Source organism: Puma concolor, chromosome A2 (assembly GCF_028749965.1).
Source record: "Puma concolor isolate L17-30 chromosome A2, mPumCon1.1.hap2, whole genome shotgun sequence".
Classification (NCBI taxonomy): domain Eukaryota; kingdom Metazoa; phylum Chordata; class Mammalia; order Carnivora; family Felidae; genus Puma; species Puma concolor.
In genome coordinates this window covers 123,524,592-123,537,211 of record NC_141668.1, presented here as the reverse complement: position 1 = coordinate 123,537,211, position 12,620 = coordinate 123,524,592, and the positions used below count along the sequence as shown (strand labels likewise).

Here is a 12,620-nt window from a genome sequence, read left to right as displayed (position 1 = left end):
TGCAAAAAAACGTATCATTATAACATCTACAAACTATTCCTTACACATGTTGGACAGCCTTCTGTCCATGAGGCTCAGCCTAGATGACACAAACGTTCTTTGGTTCTAAACTTGTTTCTCTCCCTTGTACATTCTTTCCCAGCCCTCTCTACCTAGAGAATCATCATTTATCTGTAGGTGGCTACAGGGACAATCCATGATCCCTGCTAAGAAGAGAGATTTTGTTGCTCTGCTTGTCCTTCCCTTCCTTGAAACAAGGAACACTGATGTTAGCCCTATCTAGCTGAGTGGAGGAAGGGCTCTTGCTCATAAGATAATACAAGATCAAAATACTGCATCAGTTAATATTTCAGAAAAAGAAAATTCTGTGTTTATATGCTTCTAAATATGTGTGTGAACATGAGTGTGTTATATCTTTGATAATTTATTGCCATTTATTGTTTTTGCCCCTGCTGAAAAATTGATTATTGGTCCTCCTTATACTGGGTAGAGAATAAAAGGCAAAAGTAATTCAACAAAATCATAGACTGTTTAATTTCAGTTTTGTGTGGCTTGTTGAACTGTTTGTTGTAGAGCCACCTGCTTTTTCCACAGGTCTTATTTTTGTACTGTTCTACCAGCACTCAAATGCATTGACCCCAAATGTTTTCTAAGTATAGAATTTGGAGTTCAGTCTTGTCTAAAATTTCATTAGAAGACTGTCTGATTAGCCTGAATCAGAAACTGCCTTCCAAATAGTGTATTGGAAAACATTGGTGAATTGTCTAGAATTTTCTAAAAGGAAAACATAATTTATTGATTATCTTCTGGGAATTTTTCATGTTGCAATAAATAGAGAATTATAGTGGCCTTGTTTGAATGAATATAATTAAGATCACTTTGTTTTGGTGATAGACCCCTATTTACTGGATTTTTTGAATAGGACAACAAAAAAACAAAACAAAAAAAAACCCCTGCCTTGGCAAATTCTTAAGTATGAGGAATCAGAGGGAGAAATGCCAAGATGATTTTTAAAAAGAAGAGCTATACATGGTTTGATGATTTTTTTTTAGCCCCTGTTTGTGGAGAAATTTGTTTCAGATACAAAGTTAGTATTTTCTATGTATAGGTCAAGCCTTTGAACTGGGCATTTTTCAGCCCGTTAATCTAATATTGCATAGCAAATTTTTTTTAATTTTTTAATGTTTATTCATTTTTTTTGAAAGAGAGACAAAGCACAAGTGGGGGAGGGGCAGAGACAGGAAGACACAGAATCCAAAGCAGGCTCCAGGCTCTGAGCTGTTAGCACAGAGCCTGATGTGGGGCTAGAACTCATGAACTGTGGGATCATGATGCTTAACGTGAGTCAGATGCTTAACCAACTGAGCCACCCACGTGCCCCTGCATAGGGAGCAATTTGAAAATAACAATTTAGTTTGCATCTCACTATATTGTTCTCAGTGACGAGCAAGAAAGGCCTATCACTACCCTCCCCACACACATTTTCCCACACACCTGGGCACACACTCTTCTTTCAGGATGGCTTTAGCATAGGCCCTGGGTGAGTGTTTCTACTGAAATGAAAGCAGTCTTAGCTCCCAATCAGCTATCACAGGGATATCTTTGCACTGGTTTTTAATGGCTGTTTTTAGAACCATTGACATTTACCTCATCAGGAGCACATTAATTGAATGCTTACCAGTGCTGAGTGTGGTGTGTTCATTGTTTCATTCAGCAGTTACATTCATCTGTGTTGGCAGCTACTCCTATGATCTATACTATGTAGATGAGAAAACTGATGATCTGAAAATTTAAATGACTTTTTCAGGTCTACACACCTGATAAGTGATTTGTGCTTTCAAACCTTCTGCCATTTTGCTTTGGTATAATTACCTAAAATGTAAAGACTAGCACCCAAACTCCTTGATAGTCTGTCTATAGCATATCTTCCCTACTTTATCTCTCAATCTTACTTACACAATCTCCCTGCTACATTGTGTAAGACAACTATCATTTGTATCCAGATTTACTCTTACAATATGTTTTGGTAGAGCAAGACTATCAGGATTTGAGTTATTTTTGGTAAGATAGTTTTCCACTGATGGAAAGGATTTCAGAACAAGGTTACTATGGATTATTATTCCTATAACCACTGCTATTCCACCCCTTTTCTACTAAAACTTTCATTTTGTTTACACTTGTCTTACGGATAGGTGTCTCAGAGAATCTGACTTCTGTTCTAGTTGCTGGGGCAAATGTTACCAGTAAGTGAGTTGGTAAGGAAAATGTATTCAAATTCTGGGTGATAAGGGATGAAAATAGCTGAGTGGGTTTCCTTTACTCTTAAAAGGAATATTGTATTTTGTACTCAGGGTAAATTACTTTAAAAAATACGTCAACATAAAAGAGTGGTATGGGTTTGTTGGTACATGTGAGATAACTTTAATCTATGCAGGGGGCTGTGTAATTAATATACATGAACATGGTCAAGAATATAGACAGTTCATATGTCTCATAACTTTGAAATAGCGTGCAAGGTCTAGATCTCTATTCTATATCTCATCCCTAACATCATAGAAAACTCTGTCATCCGATTTAACTATATACTAGGTTGGTCATGTCTTTAAAATACTGTTGTGTTTACCACCTTGGAGAGAAATTTTCACATAAGGTCCTTATCAGAATGACTGAAAAAAGAACACAGGGACCTAAAAGCTTTTATAACTGTTTTTGTGCCTGGTTAGTGATATTGTGAAGTTATAGCAGTCCTGGACTAGCCCAGGAATTCTCATGGGTTAAGTCAATTTTAGTTGGGTTTACTTGCAGCCAAAAGCATTCTGATACAATGTTTCTCTGAGCAGCTTGACTACATAATTTGTGGGGCTCAGTGCAAAATGAAATCAAGTCTCCTAATTAAAAAAATCATTAAGAATCTCAAGACAATGACAGTAGAATGTTAAACTAAGAGGGGCATCCTCCTAAGTACTGAGTCATATGCAAGCCCATGAAGCTGATCTCACCTGTGAGGAGCTTAGGTGGGATGTTTCCCAGCCAACCGGAGGGGGGAATTTAAATTGGCAGGAAATCTCTCCTTGGAGCTAGAATTTGTTACTCCATCTTTCTCTGAGGATAACTTCTAAACTAGCCTTACCTAAAGGAAGTAAACCAAACGATAAGGAACAAAAACAGTTGTTCCCAATCTTTTAAAATGTTAAGACTCTTGGCACAAAAACTGATACTCAGATCAATGGAACAGAACAGAGAACCCAGAAATGGACCCACAAACGTATGGCCAACTAATCTTTGACAGAGACGGAAGGAATATCCAGTGGAATGAAGACAGTCTCTTCAGCAAGTGGTGCTGGGAAAACTGGACAGTGACATGCAGAAGAATGAAACTGGACCACTTTCTTACACCATACAGAAAAATAAATTCAAAATGGATGAAAGACCTCAATGTAAGACAGGAAGCCATCAAAAGCCTCAAGGAAAAAGCAGGCAAAAACCTCTTTGACCTCAGCCACAGTAACTTCTTACCCAACACGTCTCCAGAGGCAAGGGAAACAAAAGCAAAAATGAACTATTGGGACCTCATCAAAATCAATGAGAAAACAACCAGCAAAACTAAAAGGCAACCCACAGAATGGGAGAAGATACTTGCAAATGACATATAAGAGAAAGGGTTAGTATCCAAAATCTATAAAGAACTTATCAAACTCAATACCCAAAAAACAAATAATCCTGTGAAGAAATGGGCAAAAGACATGAATAGATACTTCTCCAAAGAAGACATCCAGATGGCCAACTGACATATGAAAAAATGCTCCACATCACTCATCATCAGGGAAATACAAATCAAAACCACAATGAGATACCACCTCACACCTGTCAGAATGGCTAATATTAACAACTCGTGCAACAACAGATGTTGGCAAGGATGCAGAGAAAGAGGATCTCTGTTGCACTGCTGGTGGGAATGCAAACTGGGGCAGCCACTGTGGAAAACAGTATAGAGGTTCCTCAAAAAATTAAAAATAGAACTACCCTGTCACCAAGCAATTGCACTACTAGGTTTTTATCCAAGGGATATAGGTGTGCTGTTTCAAAGGGACACATGCACCCCAATGTTTATAGCAGCACTATAAACAATAGCCAAAGTATGGAAAGAGCCCAAACATCCATTGATGGATGAATGGATAAAGAAGATGTGGTGTATGTGTGTGTGCATACATACAATGGAGTATTACTTGGCAATCAAAAAGAATGAAATTTTGCCATTTGCAACTACGTGAATGGAACTAGAGGGTATTATGCTAAGCGAAATTAGTCAGAGAATGACAAATATCCTATGATTTCAATCATAGGAGGACTTTAAGACACAAAACAGATGAAAGCAAGGGAAGGGGAGCAAAAATAATATAAAAACAGGGAGGGGGACAAAACATAAGAGACTCTTAAATATGGAGAACAAACAGGGTTTCTAAAGGGACTGTGGGAGGAGGGATGAGCTAAATGGTAAGGGGCATTAAGGAATCCACTCCTGAAATCATTGTTGCACTATATGCTAACTAGCTTGGATGTAAATAAAAAAAAAATAAAAAGATTTTAGTTTTAAAAAATAGAAAAATAAAATGTTATCCCATTCTTCAGAAACCACTGTTTTCCTAGGTTGACCAGATGGAGCAAATGTAAGATATACTAAAATCTAGTATGGTAAAATCTACTATGCTCATTCTCTCAGAAACCTGATCAACTTATATGTCTTTGAATCATAAAGACCTACCATTCTTCTTGGTTTTTTTTTTTTTAATTTTTTTAATGTTTTATTTATTTTTGAGACAGGGAGAGACAGAGCATGAACAGGGGAGGGTCAGAGAGAGGGAGACACAGAATCTGAAACAGGCTCCAGGCTCTGAGCTGTCAGCACAGAGCCCGATGCGGGGCTCAAACTCACGGACCGCGAGATCATGACCTGAGCGAAGTCGACCGCTTAACCGACTGAGCCACCCACCATTCTTCTAATAAGGTTTGAAAAGCAGGAACTACACTATCAGCGGCATGAGTATCATTTGGGGTGGCTGACTATAGGTAGAGATTATAAGATACTAATTTTTTAGTAGACTCATGGTGCCTAGAGAAGACTTTCAGCTAGAGCATCTTCTGTTAGGGGCATAAAGCAATAAAATTAGTCATGTAGGTAAGCTTAAAGAAGGCAAATAAAGCAAAACTCAACACCATTCTATACTTCAATGTTTGTTGGCTTTAAATACATACTTTGCAATGTATGGACTGGCCTTTTACTGGCCTTTCAACATGAGGATCATGATCCTTAGGATCTGAGGAAGTTAGATGATTTTTTAATAAGTCTGACATTTTTCCTAAAAAGGCAAAATTAACTATTTTTTAAATCCATAGAAACTACAGTGATTCCTTGGTAATTCTGAAACCAAGAGCTCTCAGTTGTGGTGACAGAGCAGTTAACATTGTCACAATTTTAGAGAGTCTCCCAACAGCCCAACCCTGTGGTAATAATCCTTTGGTATCACCAAAGTATCACCAAAGAAAAAAAATCACGACTAGGAATACTATGAATTCCACATATTAAATATAAAATATTTGCACACATTTGAAATAATGTGGCTATAAGTACAAAAGATGGTGTTTATTAGATCTACAGAAAGTTTGTGATGTCCATATGACTTAAGGAAGCCCTTATGGTCAAGGAAAAGGCTTTCAGGTTGAGGGAGGAAATTTTGTCCAAAGAGGAAGAGTTCACCTGGCTTAGGTGTGATGAAGGCAACAAATATTAAGGGAGTGGGAGCAAGAACCTTGTTTTCTAGCTAGCAATTCTAACTTAGGAAAGCCTTCTCTACTCAAATTTGAATAATTATATACCTTTCGCCCCAACTCCAAATATAGCTCAGTCCCTCATAGAGACAAACCCACCCATTTGTTATTCACAAATGTGTCTGAGGCTTTTCTACATCACCACTGATTTTTCTTAAACTATTCTTTCTGGAAATTTCTCACATATCCATTCTTGGATAGTTCTAGTCTAACAATTATAAAAATTGGCCTCATCAGCCACCCTTTCCAGGAAGCCTCTGAGTTACCATTTATTTTGCTTAGGAACTATGTTTTCTTATTTGGATATCCAAATATCTTTCTGTGCTCCATTTCAAAGATGCTCATTTTGTGCTCCTTAGTAGATTCTAACTTTCTTGAAGAAAGGGACTCCATTTTATGCCTTGTTTTATGATCACCAGCTCTTGCATTCATGCTCTTATGTGCCAAGTACTCTGTAATAATTTGCTGAATTTTGTTTGATGCTTAGAGATTAATGTGCATTATGGGCTGCTTATGTCAGGTTATGAAAATGAGACTAGTACAAAGACATAAAGTTCTTGGTGGGAGTCTGGGTGACCCCTGGGAAGGGAGTGTTTGAGAAAGTATAGTTAGATATATAAATAATTCAGTGGAGAAATGGAGAGGTAATTAAAAGCCATGTTAAAAAGAACACTGGGAAATTATCTCAAAACATATCTCAAAAGAATCTCACTTCCCTGTACTTTGTTATGACTCAATCCTCAGTACCTAAACCAGTGCTTGGCAGGTGCTTATTAAATACCTGCTGAATGAATGAATGAATGAATGAATGAACGAACCAATGAATGAATGAATGGATTGGAATGCTAGAAGCTGCTGGTAAAATCACTAACTCATAAAGGGGTGAGACATCTGAACATCTTCAATCAAACCTATGTTTTCCCAGCAGTAAATTAAAAAGGCTGGGTCACAATCTTCTCAACGTCTTTGAGATCTTTCCCATGATCATTATGATCTTGTACCTCAACACAAAGCATTATGATTACATGATTTGTAGACTGTTCTAAAATAACTCCTTCTGCTTGTCAGAGTGGCTGAGAATTTCACAGTTGAAAGGAAAACTCCTTTGCATATTAGAGCCTTTTAATTCCTTGAAAATTTTCTGTTAAATATCCACTTTAATTATTTATTAGTTCACAGCTTCTGAGGCCATTTTGGGCAATAGTGTGGTCAGGCATTAGGAAAATGTGCTTGAGATGGAGTAGAAGGGGATCAAGTGTAGGAGATGCTTCAGAGCTGCCACCGGCTAGCCTTGGTATGGTCAGACTTTGGTGCCCGTGGCCTGTGAGTCAGAAGTCACTGAGAATTAATTTGAAAGGGGGCTATCCAGGTCAAGAATCACTCTTGGAAGCTGGTGAACCACTCAGCTGTATCTCTATTTAGCTCTAACAGCAATAATTGAATTTTTGTTCAAATCACAGTTCATTATTGACGATTTCTGTGAATAAGAAATACTGTTCTACCACATCCTTTATCTTTAGGCTAGAATCACTATTACTCGAGGTTAGGTTTTAAGGCAAAAATTTATTCGACAGTTACCCTTTAACATTCTTTTGTGAGGTGCCCTGTAAGAGAACAATGTAAGCAGTATGTAGCCAAGAACAGGAAGCTCTTCCATAAGTATTGGAATGAATCGTGTTTTCTTTAACTGATTGCCGGCTGATGGGCCTGGCTTTGTACTTGAGTGCCATTTTTTTTCCATGAAAAATAAGTTTTGTTAAATGCTAGGATCACTCTTCTGCCTCACTCTCAATGTAACAAGATGCTGATATTGTGAAAGTTGCATAGGACCTGAGATTCAGTGGAGAACATCAGACTCAGGTTTCCTCTGGGGTGTGTGCTCACTGAGTAAAATGGTGGCATTTCAAGACCATGGTATCTGTAGATACTGTTCTTTCCTTCTCAATCTCTCTTGTGTCCTCTCTTCCCTTCCCTTCCTACCACTTTCCCTCCCTCCCTTCCTCTCTCTTTCCTTTACCCCAAAACTTATATAGCAAAATAGCTGAATTGGCAAAAGGAAATAGGCAGAAGATGCAACCCCAATGTGCTTGCTTATTTTTTCAGTGCCATGCTTTTCTGAATTTCACCAAGTGTCTTCTACCTAAGAATCTGCCTCTTAGAGACCATGGATTAGTTTTCTATTGCTGCTATTACAAATTACTACAAAGTTAATGGTTTAAAATAACACACATTTCTTTTCTTACCATTCTTTAGGTCAGAAGTCCAGTACTGGGCTCACTGGCTAAAGTCAAGGTGTCACCAGGAATGTATTTCTTTCTGGAAGCTCTAGAGGAGAAGGTGTTTTATGTACATTCAGGTTGTTGGTAGAACTTGGTTCTTTGTGGTTATGGAGCTGAGCTATCTCTTTCTTTGCTGTCAGCTGTGAGTTGATCCCACAGCTTGTCAAGGCTGCCCTGGCTCATTGGTTCATGGCCTCCTTCCTCCATCCTCAAAGCTAGAAATGGCTGGTAGGGTCCTGCCTACACTTTGAATCTCTCCTGCCTCATCTTTCATCATTGCATCTCCCTCATAGACTTTATTGCCTTTGTATTCTACTTTAAAGGGCCCACATGTTTATATTGAATCCATCTGGATAATCTAATACAATGTCTCTAATTTAAAGTCTGTAAAGTTAATTCTATGCACAAAGTCCCTTTCACCATGTACTGTGACATATTCTCAAGCTGCAAGGATTAGAATGTGGAAATCTCAGAGGTGGAGTAGAGTGGCATGGGGAGAAGAGAGGTGTCTTTCTCTCAACCTTGGACCACCTGAAAGGAGCTGATCATTTCCTTTTCTTATAAAATCCAGGGAACCTTCATACTAGTAGCTTCTCTAAGGAATGATTTTTCTGGATTGCCACTTCCAGGAGATGGGGACTGGGAGAGGCAGAGACTGGAAATGGTTCTGTGTCCCTCAGTGATCATACTTATCAAAGATAGTGGGTGAATTCAGTTTTTTCTTGGCAGTTGAGTAGCCATAATACAGTTCCATGGGAAGCATTGTTACTGTTCATTAGCTGGAGGATAAGAGTAAAAGTAGAGGTAGGTCAAATGAAGTCTTAAGTTTTTGTTTGTTTTCAGGTACAAGAAGGGCTGCAAACTAGTCAGATTTCCTCTATTTGGAGCTCAAAGAACTAAACATTGAATAAAAATGTACCCCACTATACTTCTAGAGCAATGAGCTTCCCAAAATAGCTCATTAAGATGTCCTAGTTCCTTTGGTGGGCTGTTCTTCCGACATTTCTAAGCTTGCAATTTGCCTTTTGTGTATTACAGTGTCTTGTCTAGGGACCAACAAAGCCTTATTACAATAAAGGTGATGTATTAGTGCCATCACAAGTATATTCCCTTGGTTATTCAGTCACTTCATATAAGTAATTAACTCCACTTTTCTAGATGGCAGGCTAGTTTTCAAAGTCAGAGACACCCACTGTTGGTTTTGAATGCAGTTCCTTGCTAACAGAACAAATAGAAATGAGATACAGGGATAATGTCATTGGGAAAGGCAGAGAATTCAATCCAGGTGACATGTGGATGCTGGGGATTTGAGCTGGTTCAATTATTTTTTCAGTTTCCTAACCAAACTTGTCTATGCATCAGGAAGAAAGGCTTTGAAATATGACACCTTGTTTAGGGTCCTGTGCCTCAGGAGTACAGAGGAAGTATCTCCAGTTAATATGAGATTCCAGGAAGATAGAGTGAAAGAGGCATGAAGACCCTTTTTCTTTGTGTTTCCAGAAATCCAAATATTTGAAGCAAAAGTGCAGTTTTTAAGAGATATATTAGATCATTTCACTCTTCTTCCCCAAATCATGCAATTTTTTGTGTACAAATTAAAGTAAAATTGAAGTAAAAATTGAAAACTTCACTTGGGCCTCCAATGCCTTAAGTCAGTGCTATTTGAGGTGTGGCCAATGCCAGTCACAAATTTTTACTGGTCTACCTGTTCTACAATAAAATCAACAATGTCACTTTGCACTATTTAATCCAGCATATATACATATACATATACATATACATATACATATACATATACATATACATATACATATACATATACATAAGTAACACATTTTCAGTGAAAGAGGGGATGCATTGGCATATATACATATATGCATATATGAATGTGTGTATGCATATGTGTATAGGTACATATATGCACATGTGTGGGTTCGTTTTGTTTAGTTTTTTATTACCGCCCTGTTCCCTTTTATCTCTGATTAAAATCATCACCAAAGTCACCTTTGCAATGAGGCTTCTCTGGCCATCTGTTGAAATTTTATCACCTTCATCCTATTTAACATTTGCTATTTTTCTTTTCCTTGTTTTTTTTCCCCCTTAGCACTAATCACTAATTATTTTGCTATATATTTTACTTATTTTTGTTGTTACTCTCATTTATTGTTTTCACCTATAGAGGTAAGTGCTATGAAGGCAGAGGTAATGATCTGCTTTGTTTGATTCTGTATCACACCTTCTAGAAATATACCTGGCATATAGTAAGGATTCAAGAATTACTTTTTTTTTTTTTGACTGAAAAGATGGAATGAATAATTGGAACAATTAATGTATTAGATAAATGATAAATGTGAACAAATAATGGATAAGTGAATAAAATACATATATGTGTAAAGGCAGATAAATAAATGAGTGGATGGATAAGTAAGTAAATGAAGGAATATATGTTATAAAACCTCATGTTGTTTGTTTATACAATCCTGAAGGTGGAGCATCTTGTTTTTGGTTTAACCTGAATGACTCCTTCATCTAGTAGTACGGCACTGAGGCATTTTCTTACAGATTAATCACCATGCATGTGGGCTACTTATCTCCTGCCTTGTTATGGAACACATTTATATCACTTATAAAAGAATAATCTATGGTCTGAATGATGACAATTCAAGAATGTTGTTTTAGGGCACCTGGGTGGCTCAGTTGGTTAAGCATCCGACTTTGGCTCAGGTCATGGTCTCACGGTTTGTGGGTTCGAGCCCCACATTGGGCTCTGTGCTGACAGCTCAGAACCTGGAGCCTCCTTCAGATTCTGTCTCCCTCTCTCTCTCTTTTCCTCCCCCACTAGTGCTCTGTCTCTCTTTGTATTTCAAAAATAAATAAATGTTAAAAAAAGTTTTAAAAAAAGAATGTAATTTTAGAGACCGGCTGCCACCCAGAAGATTGACTCATCATGGGTGAATAAAATCAAAAGGACTTGCGATTTCATACTGTGAGAAGAAATGGGTCATGGTGACTAATGGTTTGAGCCCTAAGGTTACATGAACAAAGAGATCAAAACCTACTACTGTGTACCATCTCTGTGGCCTCAGGAACAGCACTTATCTTTTCTAAGCCTCAGTCTTCACATCTATGATAGGGAAATAATTACTTTCTAGGGATGCTGTATTAAATGAAATAATCTTTTTTTTTTTTTTTTTTTTTTTTTTTTTAGTTAGAGAGAAAGAATGTGTGAGTCAATCCCAGTCAATCCCAGGAACTGTGAGATAATGACCTGAGCCAAAACCAAGTCAGATGCTTAAGCGACTGAGCCACTTAGGCACCCCAATTGAAATAATTTTTGTAAAGTTAAATTTAAAGTTAAATATTTGCAAAATTAATGTGGTTCGTTAAAGTGCTGGCCAACTCTACGTTCTGTTCCTCTATACCTTCTAACTTTGCTGTCAGCAACTTTGGAGAATGTGACATCTGTCATTTCCAAACTTGCTTTCTTTTTTTTACTCATACCACTGAGAGATTTGTTCTGGTTTATTTATTTTTCAGTTTCTTAACAGGACACAAATAATCAAGTTTCCCAAAGTATTGTACGTATATTGCTAGAATTTGTGAGATGTGTTTAGATACATTGAGTGTTTCAACTCTATGCCATTGATAGTAGAAGTCATATTTTATAGATCTGGAAACTAAGGCTTAGTGAAGTATATACCTTCACTACAAGAAGGTTGCAGAAGGGAAGTGGCAGAGAAAACCTAAATCTCTCTTACCTACTACACCTTTTCTTTCTCCTACAGTACTGGTTCTCAGCCCATGCTGCAACTGCAAGCTCTTAAGAATTCCAGGGTCTGGAGTCTTACAACAGGTCAGTTGATAGAGAATTCTGGGGTGGGGTATGGATATTATATTTTAATTTGATTTTATTTTCCCCTAATGTTTTATTTTGAAAATTTCAAACCACAGTCAATTTGAAACAGTAGTGCAATAAACATTCCTCCCTTCACCTACAGCTATAGATTTTGCCTCATTTACTTAATCTCCATTTCTTGCTGCCTTGCATCACCTTCTCTCTCTCATATGAATACACGTACAAAAACACACACATATGCACACTTCTTTACCTCTTTTGTTTTCCTAGTTCATTTGGAAGTAAGTGGTAGACATTATGTCACTTGACTCTTAATTCTTTTTTTACTCTTAAATGTTTAGCATGCACTTATCTAGAACAAGAATATCCTCCTCCATAACCACTATATCATTTTTACATCCAAGCTCTCTAACACTTATAAAATAATATGCTTAGTTTGTATATTATGCATTGTCCAAATTCAAATTTCCTCAGTTTCAGTGATACACTTTATTGCTTGCTTGCTTGCTTTTTTTTTTTTAAATTCAAAACCCAGTCAAGGATCACATATTGCATTTCCTTTTCATGTCCCTTTATTCCTTTAATCAAGAATACAGTTTGGCAAGCTATAGCACAGGGACCAAATTTGGCCTAGTACTTGGTTTTATATGACCTGCAAG

At 37.4% G+C, this 12,620-nt stretch overlaps 1 long non-coding RNA gene across 1 annotated transcript in view; it reads left to right on the top strand.

Annotated features, from left to right (window-relative positions):
• LOC147583487 (uncharacterized) overlaps positions 1–11,961 on the top strand; it is a 250,019-nt gene extending 238,058 nt beyond the window's left edge. The window contains exon 3 of the long non-coding RNA XR_015243141.1: positions 11,891–11,961. This is a non-coding gene — a long non-coding RNA (uncharacterized LOC147583487). The remainder of the gene's footprint in view (positions 1–11,890) is intronic.
• Positions 11,962–12,620: the final 659 nt, after the last annotated feature.